This window comes from Accipiter gentilis, chromosome 22 (assembly GCF_929443795.1).
Source record: "Accipiter gentilis chromosome 22, bAccGen1.1, whole genome shotgun sequence".
Classification (NCBI taxonomy): domain Eukaryota; kingdom Metazoa; phylum Chordata; class Aves; order Accipitriformes; family Accipitridae; genus Astur; species Astur gentilis.
The window spans coordinates 1641324-1667056 of NC_064901.1; the positions used below are offsets into that span (position 1 = coordinate 1641324).

The 25733-nt window shown below is 41.5% G+C and overlaps 1 protein-coding gene across 40 annotated transcripts in view; it reads right to left on the reverse strand.

Moving 5' to 3' along the window:
* NRXN3 (neurexin 3) overlaps positions 1 to 25733 on the reverse strand; it is a 1031704-nt gene that overhangs the window by 717373 nt on the left and 288598 nt on the right. The gene's annotated exons all lie outside the window — the stretch shown is intronic.

Sequence of the window (25733 nt, forward strand, 5' to 3'; positions counted from 1 at the left end):
ACCTCCATGTCCATCTCTGCTAGCCACAGCAGGGAACTCTGTACCACCATTGTCATTTCTCTATTATTTCTATAAGCCCACTTAACTACTAGGAAAGAGATGCAAAAAAATTTAAGCAAGTTGCTGTGAACTGTTGGTGATTGCCCTGTGGCTCCTAAAGAGCTACAGGAAAAAAAACCCCCAAAAAAATTTCTCTGACCAAGAAATCTTAGATCACTACAGGCACAAACTTGCTATGGAGGTATCTGCATAGCTTACCCTCGCCTCAAGAAACCTATGCACTCTGTGCTAACACATAAAAGCCTGTACATATTCAGTGCCTGGACTCTTACTCTCTCTGCGTTAAGGACCAGAACTCTGGCCTCTGTGTTGCTACATGGATAGAAATTAGCCAAGAGTCCCAAACAGGCAAGCACTCCTGAGCACACCTGGCTTGCTCAGGAGTCCAGACCTCCTGCCGTTCTCTTTCTCACAGGTACAGAATTAATGCCTTGCGAAGAGGACTCCTCTCTGCCCCATGCCATTCTCACAGAGGCAGGAACTGAAGAAGGCACAAAACTGAAATGTTTGTAAACTATACTTTCTCTCAACTGCCTTTTGTGCTTCCTAAACCCAGGGCTGGCACATACAACAAGCAAAAGCATTTCTCCAACTAGTGCAAATTTGATTGAATTCATATTCTGCAACACTGCTGAAGACTCTGATTTCTTCTAAGGAGCTATTACTTTAAAATACTTTGTATCTATTACATATAGCATATATGTACACACACATTTGATTTCTGCTTTCAAAATGCTATGAGGATGCATTGCCAGCAAATTGCTATGAAAAGAGAAGAGAAACAAGACATGCATAGTTAATTCTACAAATAGGAGAGGAAGGTCAGAAATGAGCATGCAGTAGTATTAAAAGGCAAACGAGAGACAGAATGAGGGATAAGCTTCCAAAGTAGGTGACCTCAGGATGAAAAATAAATGAAATCACATTCAACACATTTGTAGCAAGCAAAGAATTTCCAGCTTTCGCTAAGCATTAAAGGAGAATTTCCCCAGTGCAGTCAGCACAGCATCAGATTTTCCTGTTGCAAAGGCCAAATACCCTACATGAGAGTGAAATGAGAAGCTAGCTGGTAATTCCCATTTGGCGTCATGGCACAAAGCTGTAGTTCCTCCCAGCAGAGGACAGTATTGACCCACAATAGCGTGTTTTGCTCCATTTCCCAATAAAGCACTCTGCCCTCGCACAGATTTCAGAAACATCAAGTCTGTTAATATCCACAACAGGAATAAACTATATTTTCAATTTGTGGGACTGTAGTAGTTTCATTCTATGGATTAACCATGTCAAATGCTCTCGCTGGACAGACCATACACCTCCTTCCAGTGACTCAGCAGGGCTGTGCATTAGAGCCTCCCCCTCTTGCCAGGCAATGAGGTAGGTGCACCTCAGCCAGACGCTAGTTCTAAGCACTGCATGCAGTCTTGTCTCTGCATCTCAAGGAAACAAAGGAGCTGAAGGTACAGAGGAAAATAAATAGAACAATTAAGAGGATGGAGCAGGATGCTTTATGAGGATAGCCAAAAATGGCCAGGGCTCTTATATTTGGAGAAGACTGAGAAAAAATATGATTGAGGTTTACAGAAGATGGGGAAGGTTAATGTAGAACTGCTCTTTGCCAAATCTGGCAATTATAGAACTAGAGGCACTTACTGAAACTTGTAGGATATCAGTTTAAAATGGATTTTTAGAAGTACTTATTTACACAGAGGGTAGTGAACTTCTGAAACTTGCTGCCACAGGAGGTCATGGAAGCAGGCAGCATCTGCAGGCTCAAAAAGAACCAGAAAGATATATGGACAGCAAGTCCACAAACTGATATTAAAGGGAAAGGGAAGAGATGGACCTTCTAATAATCCTAATCCAAAAGCAGTAGATGCTGTGGGAGCGTAAGGGGAATGCGCGCACCACTGATAGTAGCCATGCTCACACGCTCTCCCTAAATGGCACTTGCACCCGCCAATACAGGAGGCAGAATACCAGGTAAATGGATTGACTGTTCTTCAGGCCCACTAGGGCTTTTCTCATGTTCTTAAAGAATCTACATGTATAGTAGGTTGTGTACAGTCTAATCCTTGTCCCACTGCAGGGACAGCCTGGGAAAGAGGGTAATTGGAAATGGGGTCCTGTGGACAGAGTCCTTCTGCCAGCACATACATACAGGACTCCCTGACTGGTATGACTTTGGTGCAATGCTGCATTTTTGGTTTCACCCCAGTATGGAATTGCTTTTGATGCCAGGCCTGAATGAACTGTAACTTTAATGATCCTAACGTAGGAGAACTGCCTACTAACAGTTGCTCAAACCAACACTCCTCTAAACTGTATCTTGACCCAGCCTTTCCACATACGATAGGAGCAGAAAGGGAGCAGAATACCCAACATATGATTGATGGCTGGTGCTAGGCTGTATCTAGCTATGACTCAGCTTTCAGAAACCTCTGCAGGTAGCTGGTAGAAGGAATATGATCATATACACATAATCAGCTTCCAACTCTCGGCTAAGCCACATAAAGGTTACACCTCCCCCTTTCATGTATTTGATACTTGAGTAACAATTCCCATCTCTTCTGGGGAAACACAGCAGGTCTGTCTTTGGGTTTATTTGAGGTTTGCTGCAGACTGCCTCCTATTTCATTAGTCATACCAGTACCACAGCTGGAGAATCCTTGAGACAGAGACTTTCAAAGGATCTAGAGAAAATTACATGGATTTAGTTGTAACTCAGAAAGTCACTAACAATGTAGGATCTGAGAGCAAGTTTGAAAGAAAGGACCAAGAAAGCAAGCACAAAGGAAAACTTGGGGAAGAGAGAGAAATGGTGTTGAATAGATACAAGAGTTCTGAATTCAATCTTTTCAAAGAAACAGATCCACCCCAATCTGAATCTCTATTATTCAAGTGTTTGTTGTTCTACATCATTTTCTTAAAAAAACCCTCACGCCCACAACCTACCTTGAGAAATTTAAAAAGCACCTGTATTTAAGGAAAAAGTACAAGTGTTCACACAGCTGACTTAAGGTGTCATTGACAGTAACATTCGGGCATCAAGATCTTGATGTATACTCAGGTACACCAGAACTCTCAGCACTATAGACAAAAGGATAAAAATAATTCTTGGGTGTAAACCCAAGGTGAATCCTGAGCAGGAATAGAGAAACAACAGCACCTCTGGCTTGGGAAATGAAACACTAAGGCAGCTTCTGATACCTGCAGTTCAATTTTTAAACCAAAGTTTCAAGAATGAAAAAAGGGAATATAATTAAATGACTGGACTGTGTGTCCCATAGTGAAGAACACTCAAATTCAGTCTGTTGAATAAGTAGAGGTTAAAGGGTGATTCGATTACAATCTATGAGTATCTGTGCAGAAAATGGAATTTGGCAACAGAGGGTTCTTCAGTCCACGTGACAGAGGAATAATGGGATCCAGGGGCTAGAAACTGAAGTTAGAGAAATTCACATTTTAAAATACTATGACTTATTTTTACATGAGGATAATTTGCTATTGAAATAATTTACTACAGATTATGGTGTGTTCTCTGCTACTGGCAAACTTTAAATTAAAATAGTATCTTGTCTTCTCTAAAAGACATAGTGAGACAGGAATTAATTATATAGCAAATCAGCCTAGATTATCATAATGGCTTTCTGGCCTCATAACCTATGAAACTTTGTGTTTTAATGAAATCAACAGATGCTTCAGTGCAGTTTTCCAGGACAGATGAAACACATCCTTCCCAAATGTTAAAAATGCCTGGTAAAAGAGAAGATGCTTGTGTCAATTCTGGTGTGACTTGCCACCAGTGCTTTCAGTGAGGCTTTTTTATATGTTTGTGATCCTACCTTGCAACCTACCTTTACAAAGGAAGGTAAGTAAAAAGTCTAGGACAAAAAAATTGATTCTATAGTTCTAAATATATGAGCTTCAAGAAACAGTTTCTTAGGGAGTCACCTGCTGCAAGCCAGAGAAGAAACGTTTTCATGTTTCACTGAGGAAGCTGTATGCCAGCAGTAGAACCTACCATCTGCATAACACTTCCTACCTTGTAGTCTCATTTTGCCAGCAATCTCTGAACTAACTTGCGGTCTCTTCAGGATATACCAAACTACTGATTGAAACCCACACCTCTTTAACTACAAATGAGGCCATGACTGACTCAGAGAGCTCTCCCTCACTAGGACATAGTCTTCTGGTGCCACTCTGGGACATGGCTTCCATAACAGCTTAGAAGTAAGCAAAGCAACAAAAGCAGTGCCCATAAATTTGTCCATTTTCATCAGATGGCTTTCAGAACAAAGCCGATCTTGCCTTTTTAAACACACAAGCTTGAGTTCATCCCGCGTCTGATATGTGTATCAGAGAAGGTCAAGAGGCTTAAGGGAGTCAAGGAGATGATTCCTGGTACAAACATACACATCTACTTTACAGTTATTCTGGGAAGGAAGGTAGAAAAGAGAAAGGGGAAGAAAACTACTAGCAAAAGCTATGCACAGAGCATTTGAAAAGTAACCTTCATGCTTCTAATCTTAAAATCGCTTTATATTCCAAAAATGAAATTAGAACAATGAAAAAAGTGGTTTTTCCTTTTCCATGAGGACTGCTTCTAAACACACTTTAACAGAGGAATATTTTGACTGTTCAACGCCTTTGTTTAATGAATTGGATAAGTATAGATGGATGGTCAGGGACAGGATAGTCCAGATACACATAGTCTCTGACAATGAGCAGTAGAATTCCATGACATCTGAGACTTTTTGAGGGATAAAAAGATACACAGTAAATTACATTTTCTTTAAATCTGCTGAGAAAGATGAGTTTGTTTTAAGCTGAGGTAAAACAAATCAGCAATCTAGTTTTGAGGTTTCTTAAAAATGGCAACTTTGCAATTCTGAAGCATTCAAGGAATTTCTCCAGCTAAACTTACAAGAAGCTTCACTCGTGGGTTAATAAGAGCTCTAATCAGATGGCTTTTCATAATGATGAAAAGCGTCTCTCTGCAATCAAGTGAAGATGCAGATAGAGAGGGAGCAAGAAAAGTGAGGAAAAATGGTGTGCTAGTCTTGGCCAGTAGCCAATATAAAAATTCCTCTCCAAGTTGGTGCTATTAAGCAAGAAACATGGTTTTCAGTACAGGCTGGACACAAGCATGCTCCAAAGGGGAACGGCCATTGATAGCCTGGCAAATTAGAAGATGACCATCATGAACCACCATGAAAAAGGGCAATAAGCTGAAGCCTGAGTAAGTTTAGCTAGCAAGGAAGAGCACCTCTGACATTCAACCAAGTTTTTTACCTACTGCATCCTGTCTATCACCAATTGCTTTTCTCAGTCACAGGCTGCCCTCCTTCACCAACTGCCCATATCACTCCTCAGAAAGACTAACTGCAAGACATTCAGCCTAGAGACTAAGACTTCCTTAAAGGCACCTGCACTGAACCAGACAAGTTCCTACAGCTTAATAAATTACAGTTTATCCACTGGTTTACCAGAACCATGTGTTTCTAGCCTGCCTCAACCAGCAAGTAGAAACAAACACACCAGCTAACAGAGCTTTACTTTGTGTTTGAGAAAGACAATGTATGCAGTGATCCAAGGCTTCAGTGATGGGTAACTAAAGCTGCTATACTTATTTAAAGAACTGTATATGGACTGTGCATACCTGGTCTAAACATATTTGATGGTTCAGTGGGATAACAACTGTATTCAGGTAATAAAGAAACACATTCACCATTCACCACACTGAATGAGTTAATTTATGTCATGAAAAACAATACATCGAACATTGATGATAAGTAACTGAAACCAAACAAATAAGACTCAAATATGATTTGTGCTACATTGACTAAAGTAATGCGATCCTACATTTCATCTGAATTATGTTTAAAAAAGAACACGTGTTTACTCAGCTAAAAATAGGAATAAGGTGACTAGAGCGCTTAAACAATAAGGGACAACTATTTCAAGCTTCCCTACAAAATTTTTTCCATCTTACAAATCAATTATAGGTTCTGAATAACTTCAAGTTTTATGGAAAACTCCAGAAAAGAGATTGATTTAGTTTCAGAAGACTTAGAGGAAGATACAGAGAAGCACTCCCTGAAGTAGGATATAAAGAAAGAGAAAGAAAAGAGATTCAAGGTGCCAGTAAAAAAGGGCCGAAAAAAGTAGGGTAGAATTTCTTCAACTGGTCTAATAAGAATGTTTCCTTAAGAGGTACTGAGGATGGAGGACCCGGTACTTCACTGTGGTCACTATCCTTTAAGCCAAAAAATAAGCCCCTGCTTCTCATGAGAATTCAGGACATTGGAGTGTGTTCACAGTTACTGCAGAGTTAACACCAATCCAAATCATTCACAGGGTATCCAGAGCAAGCTTAAACAGATTAAGACAGATCAAGGTCCATCTTGCTGCCTTATCTTTCACCTTGGAATATACCAAGATAAAGACCAACCATTTCTTTCTATGCCTTTTTGGAATAAGATCTAAGAATTTTTTGCCTTAGAACCAACCAAATATATGAATGAGAGAGATTCCAAGCTTTAGGGGAAAAAAAGTCATGACAGCTAATTATTGAAGTTCTAATATGTGTCTGGATCTGTACAATATGTTTTTTGCATATACTGACCCTGCTGCTTCTTGACTTAACTATGAATATCGCTAAGCGACTGAAACGTCAAATGCTCTACAGCCTTACTTATTCTTGGTGTTGCATTGCAGCATTCAAACTACAGAAAAGCAAGGTTGTGAACTGACCTACTTCCTGGATTCCTTCCTTTTAATGGGTAGCAATAAGGACAGAATTTATTTTATCACATGGGTGGATTTCTGCATCCTCTATGCTGGGATACACTGACTGCTAATTCATTTGGTCTTTGTTGAAGAATATCTTGATTTCAAAGGGAACAGCAGACCCTACAACTGCATCTTGAGACAAACATGATGGGAACATTAGAAATTATATATATTTATTTGTGAAAAAAGTCATGACAATGTATAGAGGGGGAAGAAGCCTTTATAGTTGCAAGAGAAATGCTGCTGAAGGTTCTATATTAGCCTCAAAGACTAAAGTCGTTTCCTCAGCTACTGAAAAAGAACAGCATAGGCAGCAGTAATATTAAGTAGAATTGGTGGTAGCAAGGACTATGATTTGAGGATGAATGCTCTTTTGCGGTGGAAGCGTCAAGTCCTCTTCTTTCCTTGCTACAGAAACTTCCAAGTTCTGCAATAAGTGAAGAAAGGGATCACAGGAAAGAAGGTATCATTTCTGGATTTCTTAAAATATCACTTTTCCACAGATTTTCCAAGTAATGGTGAGTAAGCCACCTAAACTCAATATCCTCAAAAGTATATTCCTCACATCATGGTGGCCAACTTGAGGTCATGGAATTGGTTTTGCAGAAGTGCTCATTAGCCAAAAGCTGTAAGCGAAGACAAGGAGGGATTTTGTCTTCACTGCTAAAGCTAAAAGAAATGCTCTGAGACATTAGACTTAGATTTCTCAGTCTTTTCCTAAAAATTAGCTGATACTTGTTAACATTTAGGTGAAAAAGTAACTGACTGATATTTGACAGTAGCAGAGTTCACCTTTGTGTCATGGAAAAGCATTTAAGGCATTTCACTGGGGATTCAGGTGCACAGATTTGAACTTCCCTCTTGCTGCATGTTCTACCTCCATTTGGCCTAGTAACAGATAAAAATAAAAGCTGCAGGACAGCAAAAACAAGACAGCCAGCTATGATGCTCCTTACTTGTGCTACAGGCCATAGACTCAGGCATACCTCATGCTAGCCCTGAAAAGCAGCTTGTACCTTGGGCATGTGTCTGGATAGAAGAAGGGCATAGAGGAGATATTTTACAAATATTCATGCATATACAATAATGAGGAGATTCTATGTTCTACACTGAGCCTGTATAGTGCAGAGGTAAAAAAAGACAGAAGAAAGAAACTCTTAATAGTTACACACCGAAAGTCATTCATTGGGTGGATTGAATGAAGCATCCTGTAATGTATGGAGACATAGGAGGAGACAGTGTTGTACTCTGCTGGAGATCATGTCCAGCTTGGAGAATTGCACTTCAGGAAAGGAGTGGGACTGTTGGAAAGAGTCCTGAGGAAAGCAATGAGAATAACCAGAGGTCTAGAAAATAGAAGAAAGATTGAAAGTATTGCTTCTTTTTAACATACAGAAAACCGCAAGGAGAGGTTATAACAGTGTTCAAATATAAAATGGCTGCTACAAAGCAGAAAGGAACAATCTGTTCTTTGTATCTATGCTGAAAAGGACAAGAAATAATGGGCAAAAATTACAGCAAGAAAGTGTTAGAATTTATGTTAGGAAAAGCTATTTTAATTTAAGAACAGTGAAGCACTGGAAGAGATTGCCTGAGGAGCACCCATCACTGGAGACCTTTAATTCCAGGTTAAACAAATTGCTGTCAAGACTGACATAGATGTCATTGATTTTGTCTTGGGACAGTGGAAGCAGAAAGGATTAAATAACATCTCACGGTCCATTCCAGTTTTATTTTATATGATTCTGTGTTGTGGAGGGCAGGACATGAAGAAGGGGAAATTACTGTGTAGCTAAAGACTTTTGTAGTGTTAAATGCACCAAAAAGAAGAACGGACCTTTTATTAACACAATTCTGATATCTCACAATTTTGAAGAGCTTAAATTTACGAATGAACTTCCTAGCTAATGAACGTTTGAAAGCTTTTTTAGAGTTAAAAAAAAGAAGAAAATAAAGAAATCATCATCACAGAACCTTATTTACCAGCATGCAGTAGTTGACTTCAATTACATTCAGTTCTGTATTGAGCTTATATAGACATTCACCAGTTACAGAATGCTCTGCTCCTCCCAAGTGCATCCTGAAATCTCAGATTTGTCTAGCTAGCACAAGCTAAATCTGTCTAGCTTGGTTCAGTGATGAGTATGTGAGGAAATGATTACTGTCAAGTGTCTGAAGGATTCCATCTGAAAGGCAGAGAGAAATTATTTTAGGATGGCTCCACTGATCATCTGTAACCTTATTACGCAAGACACTGAAAACTGTATCAGACAATGACTTAGCAAATAACACTCCACTTAGTAATCTCATTGTATTTCAAATCCACCTAAGGCTGTGCAAGTACAAAAGACCTATCTCAGGAAACAGATCTGCTTAGTAGAGCTGGATGAATGCTTCCATCGGGGTGGCTTTCTAACACAGAATTCCATTTTCCTAACAGAGAATTAGCAGTGAAATGCTTCACTTCAAGCCACTGCAATTCAAAATGGCATGTTTAGTTTCATCAAACTTAACAGAAAAGCTTTTGTATGAACTTACCATAGCATAAAACAGTGTTTTCCAGGCATTGCGTTTACTTTCAATAAGCGGTCTCCATTTTTACCTCTGGTCTGCCCTCTCTAGGGAAATACTTTCACATGAAGCAATGTCAGTGTCCACCTGACATCTGAAGAGACATGTGACTGGTTTGGGCACAGAGCAGCTTGACCAAATACTCCAGCCCCTATGGGAGAATGGGACACAAGGGGCCTACAGGACAGCTGCCACATGGAACTGCCCTGGATAGGAAAATACAGTTCTTGTCAAACTGTCTCCAGAATATTTGGGGTCAGCTCAATAATTAATATGAAATAATTTGATTCAGGGAATATCAGAATGTTACATATGAATTCAATTCTGAAGTTCTGAAGGATTTCCATTTAAAAAAAAAAAAAACACCTTACCAGCAGCAATGAAAACAAATGTGGGCTGGAGGAACCTCCTTTGGGACAGAAACTCTTCATTTCACTCAGCTTTTAATTTCAGTGGTAAAATGTGTTTTAATGAGAACACCAATGTTTAAAGTCTTCCGTGAAAATACTGAATAGATATTGCTCACTTGCAGGTATGCAGTTTTTCTCAACTACCTATCTTCCCCAGCCAATATGCCCTGAGCATGCTTCTCAAGAATGCCCCTGGCAGGTACGAGAAGGTAGTTCACTCTCCGTATGCCAGTCAAGCATTAGTCTCACTGCCTAGGCTTCCAATGCGCTAGGCAAATTGTGCCAACCACAGCGGCTTTTTCTATGGTTTTGTCACTTGTCCAGCAAAAAAAAAAAATAAAAAAAATTTACCATTATATATGGGAGAGCACATGCTTAAAAGTGAGCACTGCTCAAATAATGATGCAATTAGAGTAACAGAGGAAGTATTTACTGGATTTAGTATTGTGTAAACTTAGTCCACAAATGTAAAGTGGTGACTGTAGCAGGATGGTGTCACTGTTTGTAGCCAGATGATAGCAGCTGGGAGTGCTGCATCCCATCACGTGTCTCCCTCCCTCAGCCTTAGCACAAAGGTCGCAGTGGCACTGGCATCTCCTTCCATCTGCAATGGCAGCCAAAGTAAGAGGCATGCCTTCAGCTAGCCTCTCCTCCTGTGAAGGAGCAAAGGCACTCCAGGTCTGCTGAAGAAGTGCCATCGGCAGGATGGCACTAGCCCATGGCTGACGCCATCTGTCATGGTGCACTACACAGGTCTAGATAGACTGGGGAGGAAGACCTCTCTCCATACGTCTAGATTGAAATACTATGGGTTTCTAAACTTTTAACACCTGTCTTGTTGCCCTGTGCCAAAACCTGCCAACACGGGCATCTCTCCAGATCTCTTTACTTACCTCTGTTCAAATTCCAAGGCATGGAACAAAGTTCAAACCCTCCATAGGTAGGATTTCCCAAACATTTATCTGCACTGGGCCTTATGTTGTGTGAAAACAGGGAGGTGATGAGCTAAATATTTGCTTGAATATTTGCTGGACAGGGCAAGGAATGTAATCAATTCCTTACCTACAAGAGACATCAAGAGAAAAATACTGTCATCTTATAACCCCACCTTGATGCTAGAAAAAGAACGAGAAGATCTTTCACATCTTTCCTCTAAACGTATCTAAAAACTCTCTCAGCTGTGACCTCCAGCTCTACAGCTTCCAGCACTAACAAAATGAAAAAAACCTCACTTAAAAAAAAAATAAAAATCTATCTTCTGTTGGGACCGAGTCCCAGTTACCACGATGCCAAAAAATATAGTCCATCTATTCATTCAGAAGCCACCCAGCTGCACCAGCCACAGCTTTCAGGCACAGTGCAACACTGTCTGAGACCACTAAAGGGAGGCTGGGAATGGGACGGCTCCCCCTCACCTGCTCATATGGTCTCGCCTGGCCTCCAGAGAAACCTTGACCGACAATACTGTTTTCCTGGCCCCCACCATCTTTACAGGTTTCTTGGGGAATAGTATTAAAACAGTGCGAAGAGCCCAGTGGTCCTGCCAGAGCCCACTGGGGCTGTTGGTAAAACCTCACCTTCATCCCTTGCTTTGATCTGGAAGCTGTGTGCATGAAGTGTAAGTCCAGCAGCTCCTGGGGCATAAGAGGGGAGGGGGAAGCAGTCAGCACAGCCAGAACGCTGCCGCCGCAGTAAGAGAGCATTAAGGAAAGCACGCAAAAGGAGAAAGAAACAAAAGCAAAAAAGCATGACATTTTCCAGTGGAAGCACTGAAATGAGAAGCAGAAATGGGAGACAGATGAGGGCCTAAGCACCCCATTCAGCACCAGATTACACTTCCTTCTCAAAGTAGGTGGGGTGCTGCAATCAGGAGCTGTGAGAGCTCTTCTGTAAGGAGAGAGGTCAGGGCTGGAGTCAGCACCGAGTGCCAGACAAAAGAGGCAGCTGATTAGCTGGTTCCTGGCACACTGGGCCTGAGTCTGCAAAACACAGAGAGCTCTCAACGCTGTTTTGTCTCTGGAGTGAGCCTATCACTATGGTTTTTTCCTTTCTAAAAAAAAAAAAAGGGGGGGGGGGCAGGCTTTTCCGCAAGGGAGCTGGAAAAAACACATCTCTCCATTGTAGAAACACTTTCCATAGGAAATTCCTGCAGAACATTTTAAGTTACTCTGTGAATATTAGTGTCTTGACATTAACCCATTGTATTATCTCCCACTCCCCCATTAAGGGCCGCTATCCCCAATTTATAGAAAGAGAAAGCAAAACAGAGGGAACTGAATATTCTTGGCCAATTCATACAGCAAGTCAATAGATGGTCAGAAAGAATGTCTCTTCTTTCCTGTGACTAAGGAATAGCTGGAGGAAGTGTTTTGGTGACAAAGATCAGTGTAAATAATCTACTAACCTCTTTCGGCTTTGAAATTCAATAATGTAAATATGAAATGGCAATAAACTTTTCCTTCAGTTTGTTTACTTTTTCTATAATGCCATTTTAATGCATCCAGGCACAGGGTTCTCATCTCCTCTGTGTGCAGCTTGTTTTTACATATAGGAGAGACTGATCTCACATCTAAGAAAGCTTATTTGATACACGCCTAATTTACAATACTATCTTATATTTTCTGGTTTGCTTAGTACTATCTTACTGCTTAAGAAAGATCTATAGCACGTCTTAAGCAGAGCTACAGAACTTACATTGTTCAAACACTAACAGGCAGAAAACAAAATCTGCCTTAGCAGTTGTTTGGCCAAAATTCTCCATTTAAATCTTTTAATCCTTTCCAGTTAACTGAGCCGCCCACCCACTTTTGTCGTTCAAGTCCCAACAACTTTTCCATACCTTTACTGAGCACCAAGACACTACTGTGGCAGCAGCAAACAGTCTCAGAATACAGTGAACTTCCATTTCTGGAGTCACCTTCTTTGGAGGAGGGGGTTGAGAAAGGGGCTCTGCTCTTGTTATTACCCAGACTGCATTGACCAAAATGGTAGAAATGATTGTTTCATCTATATGGCACTCTTAAAGAAGCAAGTGTTTCTCTTCTATGGCGGTTTTATTCTCCTTGCATAGAGCAAGCGCTGTCCAAAATCACAAAATACATAGAAATCAGTCAGCATTCTTTTTCTAATATACCAAGAAAGCTTGACTGTGTGTTGTATTGGCCGCTGAAGGAAAAAAAGAGGGGAATAAGAGGAAATGGCTGACATAGTCACAAAATTTTAAAAAAACCCTGGAAGCAAGGACACATATGTATTCCTCTGTACAGGACTGGTTGCTGATGTCTGGACATGTAATCAACTTACATGCTACATTTGTTTGCCAATACGTGCCTATGTATATTTGCATTTACATAAACATATCCATACACCGTGCATACATGAATAAGAAGGTATATCTATTTACATACCCATATAGATCTGAACAGTGGGTCTCTGCATTGATACCTACTAAGGGCATATGTACGGGTTTATACACATCTGAAAACAGTACCTGTACACATGCTACTATATGTACATACATACGTACACATGTACTCATCTCTCCACCTATGATTCTTATGCAATACACATGTTTTTCCAGGACGGTAAAATTAGATGTGCTTATGATTAGCATTAGAAGAATGCACACTGACTACATGCGGATCCCCACGCGCATATGTTCTTATGCAGGCATGCTGCCAACAAACTGCTTGTTATTCTGGTAACTGCTACCCTTCTCTTATCCCAAAGGTAGCTCAGAAAGAAAGAGTGTATCTTTTTTATGAAACACTCTACACAAGGATGAAGTTACCATTTCCTAGAGAAAAGACTGGTGGAGGTGAGATTATACCAGAATCCTTGTGACTGCAAATTCAGCCTTTGCATATCCACACCCTCCAGTGTACCCAGAAGTGAGATTTCAGTTCAGAAGATGAAACTAACTTTGCTGTACTTGACATTGGACTGTGTGCTGAACAGGACTTAGCAGGAGCTAAGAATGCTCCTTCATGCATTTCTTTTTCTGTCACCTTAGCATGGTCAAATCTGAAAGGAGCACAGACAAGGGAGGAAGCAAAGAAAATTACAGCAGGGGCATCTAAGTGGAGTATTGCTGATGTAAGTTATCCTGGGTTGGGCATGTTCTTGCCTGCAGTCCTGTTCCAAGCCCAAATAACCCAAAGTCAGCTCTGACTGTTCTACTACTTTAAAGAGGCAAACAAGGAAGAAAAAAACAAAACAAACAATGACTGCATACAAAGCCCAGTGTACAGAATATAGAGGCAGATGCTGAAAAGTACATTGTTAGAGAATGTATGTTCAGCCCGTGATGTGTACCAACATCACTGTGTCTTGCCATTCCCAGGCAGGAATTGTTCTGTTTGGCTTGGGTCCTCCATACATAAGGCACTCAAAAGGAGAGGATTAGTGATGATGATTACGGCACACTGAAAGTGCTGCTGTTTTCTATACCATACTATGTTCTTTTCTTCCTCTTTCTTCTCTAGAGCACTACACTTTGAAAGGGCTGTATTTTTTCAGCTACCCCACACTCCTCCATTTTGCTTTGGAAGCAATATAAATATTAACCAAAACAGACAAATTATTTCCCTAACTCCACAGTCACTCTGTCAATAGGGTCTATATGGTTTTACAATACAATTCATTTGTCCTGGAAAGTGCAAGTATCTCATACTATTCTGGCACCCACAAGCCTGACACCTCTCACTGCAAATCCATCATTTGCATGTGGGTCTATCAACATGTATTATTAAGGGTAAGAACTATTTCCCAAGAGCTTCCAAAAGGAAAGATGGGTTGCAAACATCTGTCCAAGACCTTGTTAGTCCCTCACAAAGCCACAGAGAAGCCGAAAGTCCCAAACTGCTGTTTCTGCACTGTGCTACCAACTAGTTTTGTCCTACCTAGGCTAACATGCCTCTAAAGGCAGATCATCAGCTTCTTGCCACGTTCTTCCTTGCTTGTGTGAAAGTATCATACCACAGCAAGTTAAACACTTAAATTAGCTCGAAGCAAGAGAATAAACCCTCGTGTGTTAATCACACCCTGCAAAGTTTGCTTGCGTGTTCCTGTAAGAGGCATAAGAGGCATAGTCACTGCCTTCTAAATACAAGTTTCATTTTCCCAAGATGAACATAAAATCTATGCTAGTAATGGAACATTACTATTACATTATTATTACTATTACTACAATTACTATTGATTATTACACGTTGGAGACACTGGTGCGGTCAGGGAAGCGAGGAGGCAGCAAGTGGCAGTTAAAGGGATCCCTCTGACACAGAGAAGCATAAGGATCATCCTGTATCACTTTCCAAAAACTTAGGACTGGAGGTTGATTCCAATGTCCTAGGATCCGTTCCATGAAAAAAATTAAGGGCAGTAAGAGGAAATATGCAAAGAGGCATATTTTGCCTTAAGCCTTGCTTCTAATTTTATAGAAGTGTTATTAATAAAGCTTCCCATGTGCCAGCAAGAGACAGACTGAGGCAGCACACTGGGGAAAGGGCTACTGCCTAAAGTTTCAGTCTTAGCATGGCTGAAGTACAACCACTGAGTGACTTCCAGATACTGGAAAGCAGTCTGGACACCTAAGGGTGATTCTGGAAAAGGACAAGAAAATATCTAAAATTCAGTTTGCTTATCACTTTGACATACATATAGAGACAGACACATTCTCATTTCAGTCCAGCCCAGTGCTAGATTATAGATTTAGGATCAAAGACTATAAGTAATTCTCACACAATGGGAACTGTATCTAAGCCTTGCAAACAGTGACTACAAAAAGAGCACGTGTGTCTTGGTGCATAACCAACTGAACATGAAATGCCTTTGTAAAGCAGTTGCTAAGAGGGCTAATGTGATTCTTCAGTGTCTAAGTAGGAAAATATCAAGAAAGTACAGAGTATATAGTATTAGTGAAACCATATAATAACACTGTGGCCTGTTATCTTGCCTATGCTTTTAAAAAGATATTAAAAAACTTCAAACAGCACAGAAAAGTACTACAGTCTTACTACAAGTCTCAGTATTACACTATGCTGTGTGAGCTATCCAATGAATTCCACCTGTTTCACCCAAAGGTTACAAGCTGATCCAAATCTACATGCTACAGGAATCTGCATGGGGAGAAGTTCTCTGACAGAGGAGGTCTGCTTTAATTTAGGAGACAAAAGCATAATCATATATGGTGGCTAGCCAAATCACAACTATTCAGTCTGGAAGTAATGTGCAATGTTCCCTAGTGATCTAATTAACCAATAAAATCTTTAAATCATGATAGGATGCATTAGTAGTTTAAAAAAGAAAGGTTATATCTTGATACAGAAGTCCATCAAAAGGTTCAGCTTATAAAATTTATGAAGTATGCAACAAACGTTTTTTCTCTGTCAGATATAAATACATGAAGAACATAAGTGCTTTATACCACACGAGGATGACAAAGTATTTTGCAATCCATGAGAACAAAAGAGGATGTTGATCAGTTACCAGGAATAAATAGGCTTTATGTTTAATTTCACAGACCTGGGTCACTTGCTCCAAAGTCTTAAAAGAGCTGAATGAGGAGACTTGTGATCCACTGAGGTTTATTTTTAATCTTGGAATAACAGAAAGATAACAGAAGAATAAAAGAATGATAATGTTGTGTGAGTGTTTTAAAAAGCCAAAGAGGACAAAATGTGTAACTGTAGAAGGGTTTAGCCTGCAGGAAGCATCGACCCTGGAGGAAACAGCACAACAGCTTCATAAAGGTGCTTAATAAAACATTAAAGGATAGGAATACAATACTTAATGTCATTAGACCTTACTGTGTAAAAGGAGTTTCTGTCAAATAAACCTGATATCATTTGAATGACAATGGTAAAGGCACAGATGAAACATTTTTTTTAAGGCATTTGACTGAATACCAGAAGACAGTTCTGCTTAAATTAACAGCATACAATAAAAACAGGACATAATATTAGATAAGTCCTCAGCTGACAAATCTCAAAAAGTAGTAGTCAGTGGGGTATCATTACTGAAAAGAGGCATTTCTAATGCACCATATGGATCCATATTCAATGCAAAAGTACTGAATATCTTATTCATTACCTAAAAGTAAATATAAAAACCTCTAAACCTAACACTTGAAGGTAACACCAAGTTTGGCAGAGCACTAAGTAACTTTAGAGACAGAGCAGTCATACAGAGTGATTCACACAGTGTGGAAGTCCAGGCCCTTTCAATCCAAGCAAGTTTTAAAACAGCTAAAGACCTAAATAAAATACCTAAACCATACTAAAATATATAAGCTTATGAACATGGAAGGCAGGCCATGAACTACAGAACCAGGAAGAGGAAGCCACAGGGGAGCTGCACCCTGCAAAGCTGTGACTTTTAAAACAATTTAGGAAATATCAGAGGAGAAAGTGTGAGCTTCCAGTAAAGTCCTATGGCCAAAAGGGCCAGTTGAGCCTCAGGATATATAACTAGAATAAGCAATAAGTAGCATTGGTACGATACGCACTTAAACCCTAGGTATAATTCTAATGTATAATTCTAATGTCTACATTTTCTTGAAGAAGGGACTCTAAAAAATTGCAAAGAATACATCAAGCAGCTTCAACATGATTTGAGAACTAGAATAAATGCCTTACAGTAAAAGACAAGGAACTCCATTTGTTTAGTTTTTCAAAAGATAGATAAAGAAGGGACTTGATTATTGTGAATAAGGGAGAAATACTGGATTTCTGAAGCATCTCTGTTCCAGTAGAAAACTGCATCGGAAGAATCAACATTTGGGAGCTATTGGCAGGCAAACTCCAAACAGATATAAGGCCCAATTTCTTTTTAAAGTAGGGGGCAATTAAACATCACAGCAACTTACCAAGGATAGTAATAAATTGTCTTTTAATGCCTTCACACCAAGGCTGGTTAAAACATAACTCCCCAAAGGAGGCCCAAAATTATTAATGTAGGGGAAGTACGAGAAATTGAGGCTTGATGTTTCTTGCTTACAAACACTCTGAAACTATGCGTTAATGGGGATAATTAGACAATCAGCAGAAGGCTGAGCTGGCTGGGTATGATGGTTCTTCTGGTCTTAAAAGTCTCTGACATTTTGACACCCTTACATGCCACAAATCACACAGTTGGCAACGGGGCAGATGACTGCACCTTGAGTAGCATTTGTTTTCTACTGAGTGTATTGGTTTTGTGTGGTGGGGTTTTGGTAGCGGGGCTGGGGCCGCAGGGGTGGCTCCTGTGAGAAGCTGCTCGAAGCTTCCCCCGCTCCAGGTTGGACCCGCCGCTGGCCAAGGCCGAGCCCATCAGTGACGGTGGTAGCACCTCTGGGATAACATACTTAAGAAGGGAAACCTGCAGCGGAGAGGGGAGTGGGATGTGAGAGGAACCCCTCTGCAGACACCGAGGTCAGTGAAGAAGGAGGGGAGGAGGAGTGCCGGAGGAGGGGATGCCCCTGCAGCCCACGGTGAGACGGCAGGCTGTCACCCCCAGTCCATGGGGGGGAGCGGGGGAGCAGATGCCCACCTGCAGACCGTGGAGGAGCCCACACTGGAGCAGGGGGATGCCCCCCAAGATGGCCGTGGCTCTGTGGGAAAGCCCACGCTGTAGCAGTCTGTGCCTCAAGGACTGCAGCCCATGGAAGGGACCCACACCAGAGCAGCTTATGAAGGACTGCAGCCCGTGGGAAGGACTCAGTTGGAGAAGTTCGTGGAGGACTGTCTCCCATGGGAGGGACCCCACACTGGAGCAGGGGAAGAGTGAGGAGCCCTTCCCCTGAGGAGGAAGGAGCGGCAGAGACAACCTGTGAACTGCAACACCATTCCCTGTCCCCTTGGGCTGCTGTGGGGGAGGAGCTAGAGAAAATCAGAAGTGGATTTGAGCCCAGGAAAGAGGGAGGGGTGGGGGGAAGGTGTTTTTAAGATTTGGTTTTACTTCTCATTATCCTGTTTTGAATTGATTGGTAACACATTTAATTGATTTGGGGTTTTTTCCCCAAGTCAAGTCTGATTTTTGCCCGTGACCACAAATGGTGAGTGACCCCTCCCTGTCCTTGTGTCAACCCACGAGCCTTTCGTTACATTTTTCTCCTCCCCATCCAACCAGGGGTAGAGGAGTGAGCAAGCGGCCTCGTGGTTCTTTGTTGCCAGCTGGGCCTAAACCATGACACCAAGTTGAGCAACGGATCAGGAGTTACAGTTCCTGGTTTCTATCCCTGACCCTGCCACTTCTCTGTTGGATAACTTTTGGCAGTTTTTCTCAAGATCTCTTAGTTGACAAAGTTAGTAATTAATTAACTGTATAGTGCTAATCCACCTCATTCTCCAAATAATAATTCTCTATGTTTTAGTTGTTTTTTATTTTTATTTATTTTTATTGTTAAGTCTCCACTACCCAAAATGCAAAGAAACCCAGGTTTGAGGAGAAGTCTTACTTGTCCTTAAGACATCTTTAGCAGCAGCAAACTGAACACAGAAAACAACAAGCACAGTCCCATGGTGAACGGCTCTTTGTAGAAACTCTTCCAAGTTAATACCTTGAATGGAACAATAGCACTCCTGGCAGGAGAAGATGGACAAGGTGACCTGATAGATGTTTACCATGTCTGATATCTATGATTCACTGGAGTTTATCCCAGTAGAGTAGTCTCTTTTCATCCCTTTTTTTACACAGCACCAGTCCACCTTTCTGAGGCAGTAAAAAAATCCACTCTTTGGTTTTTTTACTCTGCTGTAAAGGACAACCCCACATAGATTCAGTGCTTGGAAAAAGGGCCTGGTTGGGCAGTAATAAGCCTTAACAGTTACTTCCACAGTTACAGCCACAGGGAAAGAAATACCCATAATCACAGTGTGAACAGTAGTCCTGGATGGAAAGATTCCCAACCCAAGTGCCCGGGAGCTGTCTGCTGCTACCACGGCCCATACAGAACTGGAGAGATTTCCCTTCTGGAAATGCTCCCTCCAAGCATTTACAGAAGTCCCAATTCCATGCATGGAAAGATTACTCAGTACTGAAAGGCAGATGCCTTTGCAATGCAGCTCAGAGACAGCTTTACAACTCTGTTTATCCTCATTTTGGATCGATTGTTTGCGGAGCCCTAATAATTGGAAATGGTGAAAGAAGCCAACGTCTATTGCATTTTTCTGCAAAGATCCAAGATTCATCTAGCCCTCCTTACTGCTCTTTTCACTTAAAGCAAATTCCTCAAATGTAGGCTGCCTGACACACACATGAACACTTGTTTTCATTCAAATGGGCATCATTACATCTCCAATCAATGCATGGCACTCCAGCCTTCTCTGAACCTTTCTCTCTCTGTTCCTTCAGCTCCTCCTACACGCATTATCTCACTTGCACATCTACACATTACTGCCTAATTTTGCACAAACCTGTATGTCAGACTTGATAACAAATTGACTCTGCTCCTCTGATATCCCACTGCTCAGCTGCCTTCACCCTCAGCTGTGTGCAAGCCTTCAGGAACATTACCTTGCTATGCAATACTTGCAATGAAGGGGTTATGTGTATCATGGCCTCTGACGGGTTGCTGCACACTCCAGTTAATATAAGGCAAACCAAATGGAGTATCTACTTGAAAATACTACAGGGAGCCTAAAAATGGTGTAGCTGCACCAGGAAATATTTAAACATAAAATCCTCCATAATACATTGGATCAGCATCCTATATCTGAAAACTGCCTCCTCAAATACCCAGGCAAGCCTAAAAGAACAGCTGTGTAGCAATACTCCCCTAAAACCATTTCACAGACTCCACTTATTTGGAGCTGGGATAGTCTCCATGCAGAAACTGATGTCTTTGTATTTCAAATACCATCAAGGATTTTTCTTCTGTGAGTTTTTCCAGTCACAATAACATCCCACAGCAAGGATTTCCATGACTTAATTGCTGTCATATTTCTTTTTGTTTGTTCTGAAGCTTGCCCTGCCTTTGTCTTTTGATGCCACTTACTCCCTCTATTTGAAAAGAAAGTGAATGACAGTTCCCTTTGATTCCTCTCCCACATCACACATTTTATGTCCCACTATCATATCCGTTCTCTGTCAATTCTGTTACAAAGCACCATAGTCTGTTTGGCCATTCCTTGTATAGAAGACTCTCTCATGACCTTTGATGATCTTTGTTGCCCTTCTCCCCTTTCTGAGATTAAAAGGACTGAATGACAGTGTCCAGAGTGGTTTTATTTAATGACACCATTATATTTTCTGTGTTGTTCTCTTTTCCCTTCCTAAAAATTTCTAACATTAGGTGCACTTATTTGACCAATATTGACCACTGATCAAATATCTTCAAGGAATTCTTTACTACAACATCAGAATCAACTCAAAGTCCATCATTGCATATGGAAAATTTGGATTCTTTTCCCTCCCTCCCAATATATATAACTCAGTTTGTATTTCTGTACATTTAATTTAATCTGCCATTTCTTTGTCCAGTCATTCAGCATTACTAGGTCATCTTCTGCAGTTCTGCAGACAGTCTTCACCTGAACACTGTCATATTCTCAGCAAATCATATGCCTTTTCCGTTCACATCCCTTTCCATTTATAATTCTACCAGTGAATCTTCAGACCTCAGCATGGATCCCAGAGGTCTTCTTCCCTGGGGCCTTCCCATGTTTAGTCCTACATTCCTTTTTTTTCCTTCTAACCAGTTCTTTCTCTGTGCAGGGACCTTCTTTCTTTGCCCATTGCTTTTTTAACTCTTGAAGAGCTTTTTGGCTCTGAAAGACTTTTGAAAGGTAGGCTACATTTACCAGAACTCTCTTGTCCACGCACTTACTGAGGCCTCAATAAATCCAGGGAAGCTCCTGGTTGCCACAGTTAAAATACAATGCCAATATTATTCATACGTCCTTGGCACCACCACCAAAGTTCATCTGCTGCATTCCAAATAAGTGGAGTCTGTGAGATGGTTTTAGGGGAGTATTGCTACACAGCTGTTCTGTTAGGCTTGCCTGGGTATTTGAGGAGGCAGTTTTCAGATTTAGGCCTTTGGCATAGTCCCCCATAACATCCTTCTCTCTAAATTGGAGAGATATGGATAGGACTGTTTGGTGGATGAAGCACTGATTTGATGGTTGCATCCAGAGGGTAATGGACAATGGCTCAATGTCCAGATGGAGATTGGTGACAAGCAGTATCCCTCAGGGATCCATATTGGGATCAGTGCTGTTCAATATCTTCATCAGTGACATAGTGGGATCTAGTGCACCCTCAGTGAGCTTGCAGATGACACGAGGCTGAGTGGTGCGGTTGGGACACCATCCAGAGGAACCTGGACAACCTCAAGAAGTCGGCCCATGTGAACCTCGTGAGGTTCAACAAGGCCAAGTGTAAGGTCCTGCACCTGGGTCAGAGCAACCCCCAGTATCAATACAGGTTGGGGGATGAAGGGATTGAGAACATCTCTGCAGAGAAGGACTTGAGGGTACTGATGGATGAAAAACTGAATATGAGCTGACAATGTGCGCTCACAGCCCAGAAAGCCAACCGTACCTGGACTGCATTAAAAGAAGTGTGGTCACCAGGCTGAGGAAGCTGATTCTGCCCCTCTATTCTGCCCTGGTGAGACTCCACCTGGAGTACTGCCTTCAGCTCTGGAGTCCTCAGCACAGGAAAGACATGGACCTGTTGGTGCGGGTCCAGAAGAGGGCCACAGAAATTATTAGAGGGATGGAACACCTTCCCTGTGAGGACAGGCTGAGAAAGTTGGGGATATTCAGCCTGGAGAAGAGAAGGCTCTGGGGAGACCTTACTGCAGCCTTTCAGTACTTAAAGGGGGCTTATAAGAAAGATAGGGACAAACTTTTTAGCAGGGCCTGTTGCAATAGGACAAGGGGTACTGGTTTTAAACTAAAGGAGGGTACATTTAGACTACATGTAAGGAAGAAATTTTTTACAATGAGGGTGGTGAAACACTGGGACAGGTTGCCCAGAGAGGTGGTAGGTGCCCCATCCCTGGAAATACTCAAGGTCAGGTTGGACAGGGCTCTGAGCAACCTAATCTGGTTGAAAATGTCCCTGCTTACAGCTGGGGGGTTGGACTAGATGACCTTTCAAGGTCCCTTCCAACCCAAACTATTCTATGATTCCTACCCAAAGGTGTCCTCTTACAAACCATGTCCTTCCCGTAAGCTCCAGCTGCAAAACCAAAGGGGATACCAACACTTACTTGCTCGAATCTGCTGGACACACTGGAAAATCCAGCCTCCAGGAGGAATGGGGAAACAGAGCTGGAATCAATTTTTTAAAAACCAGCTGTGGTTTTCACACAGACCCAAAACCCCAAAGAAGGGATAGAAGTGATTTAGAAAACGCACTTAATGTCAAAGCTGCTATTTGAATTATTAATGTGGAATGTATAGACTTTATGTGAAGCTCACAATGAGATGAAAGTTATTAACCTAATAAGTTACATGCATAATTAATTTCTCCTGTGATATATGATTTGTGAAGTTCTAACGAAATGTGTCACAGAGGTTGTAAACAGGAAAACTAGCCTGAAGCCAGAAGACCTATGCATATGGTAATTAAAAGAACATACTACAAATACATATTAAGAAAAAAAAAAATGAGAAGAAGAGAGAGGAAGTGACAACACTGCATTTCTATGTGATGTCCTAGTGTGCAGTCATGAATAATAGGAAGGAAGGTCAGACAAGGAGAGAGAAGCAGGCACACCAAGCTAGGGTAAAGGAGAACAGAGGCATTCAGTGTTCTTATTTCAGTTGAAAGCAACTTCAGGACAAATCAGCCCTGGAATATAAACCAGGGAAATAGAGGAAAGTTCTCAGCTGACAGCTTGTTTAAATGTGAGAACAGCATATACTTTTCTCAAGCTTTGCTTTGTAACCAATTTTAATATTGCAATTGATTGTTCAACCGTTACCTGGATAGAACAAATGAACTGGACATCCCCAGTAACATCTTCTACTTGAGAGACATGACAAACACAGCAGTCTTGTCCTTTAGGAGTGATAGGTCACAAGGATCATGGTTTGTCAAACTCTTGAGAAAGTTTTCCCCTGTACTACAAGTGGTTTTCTTTACAGTTCTTTACACCTTTGAGATGGGTGATGTGACAGCCCCTCCTTTGGGTAGGAACCTCCTTTCGGAGGCTACAACCAACATCCCATTTAGTCACTGGCCATAAAGGGTTATAGGACAGCTGCAGAAACCCAACTGTGGTCACTTCATCAGTATCAGGAGGACAGATTTCACCCTAGTGTCTCACTGGTCTTCTCAAGAAAAATTGTGGTTTTGAAGACAGCCATAAAAAACAAGTAACAGAGTGTGAGCAGATCTTCCTTAATTAATCACCTGATTTGTTGGCAAGATGTCCTAGCACTGCCAAAATTGAAGTGTGGACTGAAACCCCTATGGGATGTCTGAGAGAACTGGCACCTACATAAAACAGAATAGCCACTTCTTTTCCTACCCAGTCAGATAACAGCCATATTGAGCTCATATTAGCTAAAAGCATCCAAGTACCAAGCCTTTCAGGATCTGCTGCACTTTTAAGTCGGCAGTGAACAATGTGAGTGAAACCCTTTGCTTCCCCGTTTTGCTGCCCATGCAATAATCTTCCTAGAAGTACAAGAGCAAAAGACTGAAAAAGTCTGTCATCAGAGCCTGGTTCAGATTGTTCCAGTGGTTTGTCCAATACAGCTGCAAACATGAAAACAACTGTGCTGCCCTCCTAGACTTTCACAGCAATGTTCTAGTCACCTCAAATGTTTTGAATTCCACTGCTGGATCTTTGACCAAAGTTCAGAAAGCATCGGCATACTTACCTTCCCATCTGTTCAGGGCTTGAAACCTGCTGGAGCAATTCACAACCAAAACCAAACTGGAAAACTAACACTGGAAGGCAGCTGAGAAGCAGGATCAGAATGGGATAGACCTGATCTGCCTTCTGAAAATCACTGGCTTCATTCCCTGTTGCTGCTACTGCCTGATGATGGCAAGTGCATGCAAAAGCAGATTGTCTGCCTACCTCCTGCCCCAATCAAGGGAACATCTTGCCTCTGGCTGGCATCTCACTGCATTCAGCTGTAGTAAAAGAGGGGAATCTCAAGGACAACCAAGACAGCCAGATGTTCTGCCAAGGTTGCTGTTCCTAGCTGAGGAAATGGTCCTCTCCATTTTTCTCAGCTAGGAAGAGGGAGAGAATATACCCCCCTCCTATATTATCCTAAAGCCCGCAGGTGCCAGCAATCCAAACAAACGTAGAGCAATTAACAGAATTAACACAGCTTTAAATAGCTTGGCTCACCAGATGCAGACTCCTAGCAGGGTTCTATAAAATGTGAAGTTATTACAGATAAAACCATTAATCATCTGTTCAGAGACTTGTTCTAGATGCAAAACCCATTCCACTTAAAATGGCTAACAATCAGAAAGGCAGGCACAGATTTAACAGTAATGATGATGCCATTCTTAAGCCCCATTTCCAAATGCCATTTTTTATATCTGCCACCATTCCGAAACCTCTGCATTCCCTCTGTTTGCTAACACTGATACAGTAAGAAAGCTTTGCTGGCATCACTCACAGTTACCTCTCGGGGTGCTAGAACTGAGACACCACCTCTCAATCACTTCCACTACGGCCAGAGGAACTTGGTGACTTGCACACTATGCATCACTGCTTTCCTGGATGCAGTTGTTACTGTTCAGTTGTGTGTCATCAGCCCCATGCAGCTCACAGATAACTGATGGTCTCCCTTAAGTGTTAAGTGCTCAAGTCCTAAGATTTGTGCTTAGGAAGTAGGAGCATTTGAGTTTTCCCTCTTCTGGCAATGTGAAGTCACCAGTAGCCACAGTATACAATACAGCAATCCTCCTGATGTTCCCCTAAGACCTGTTAAACACCATTCA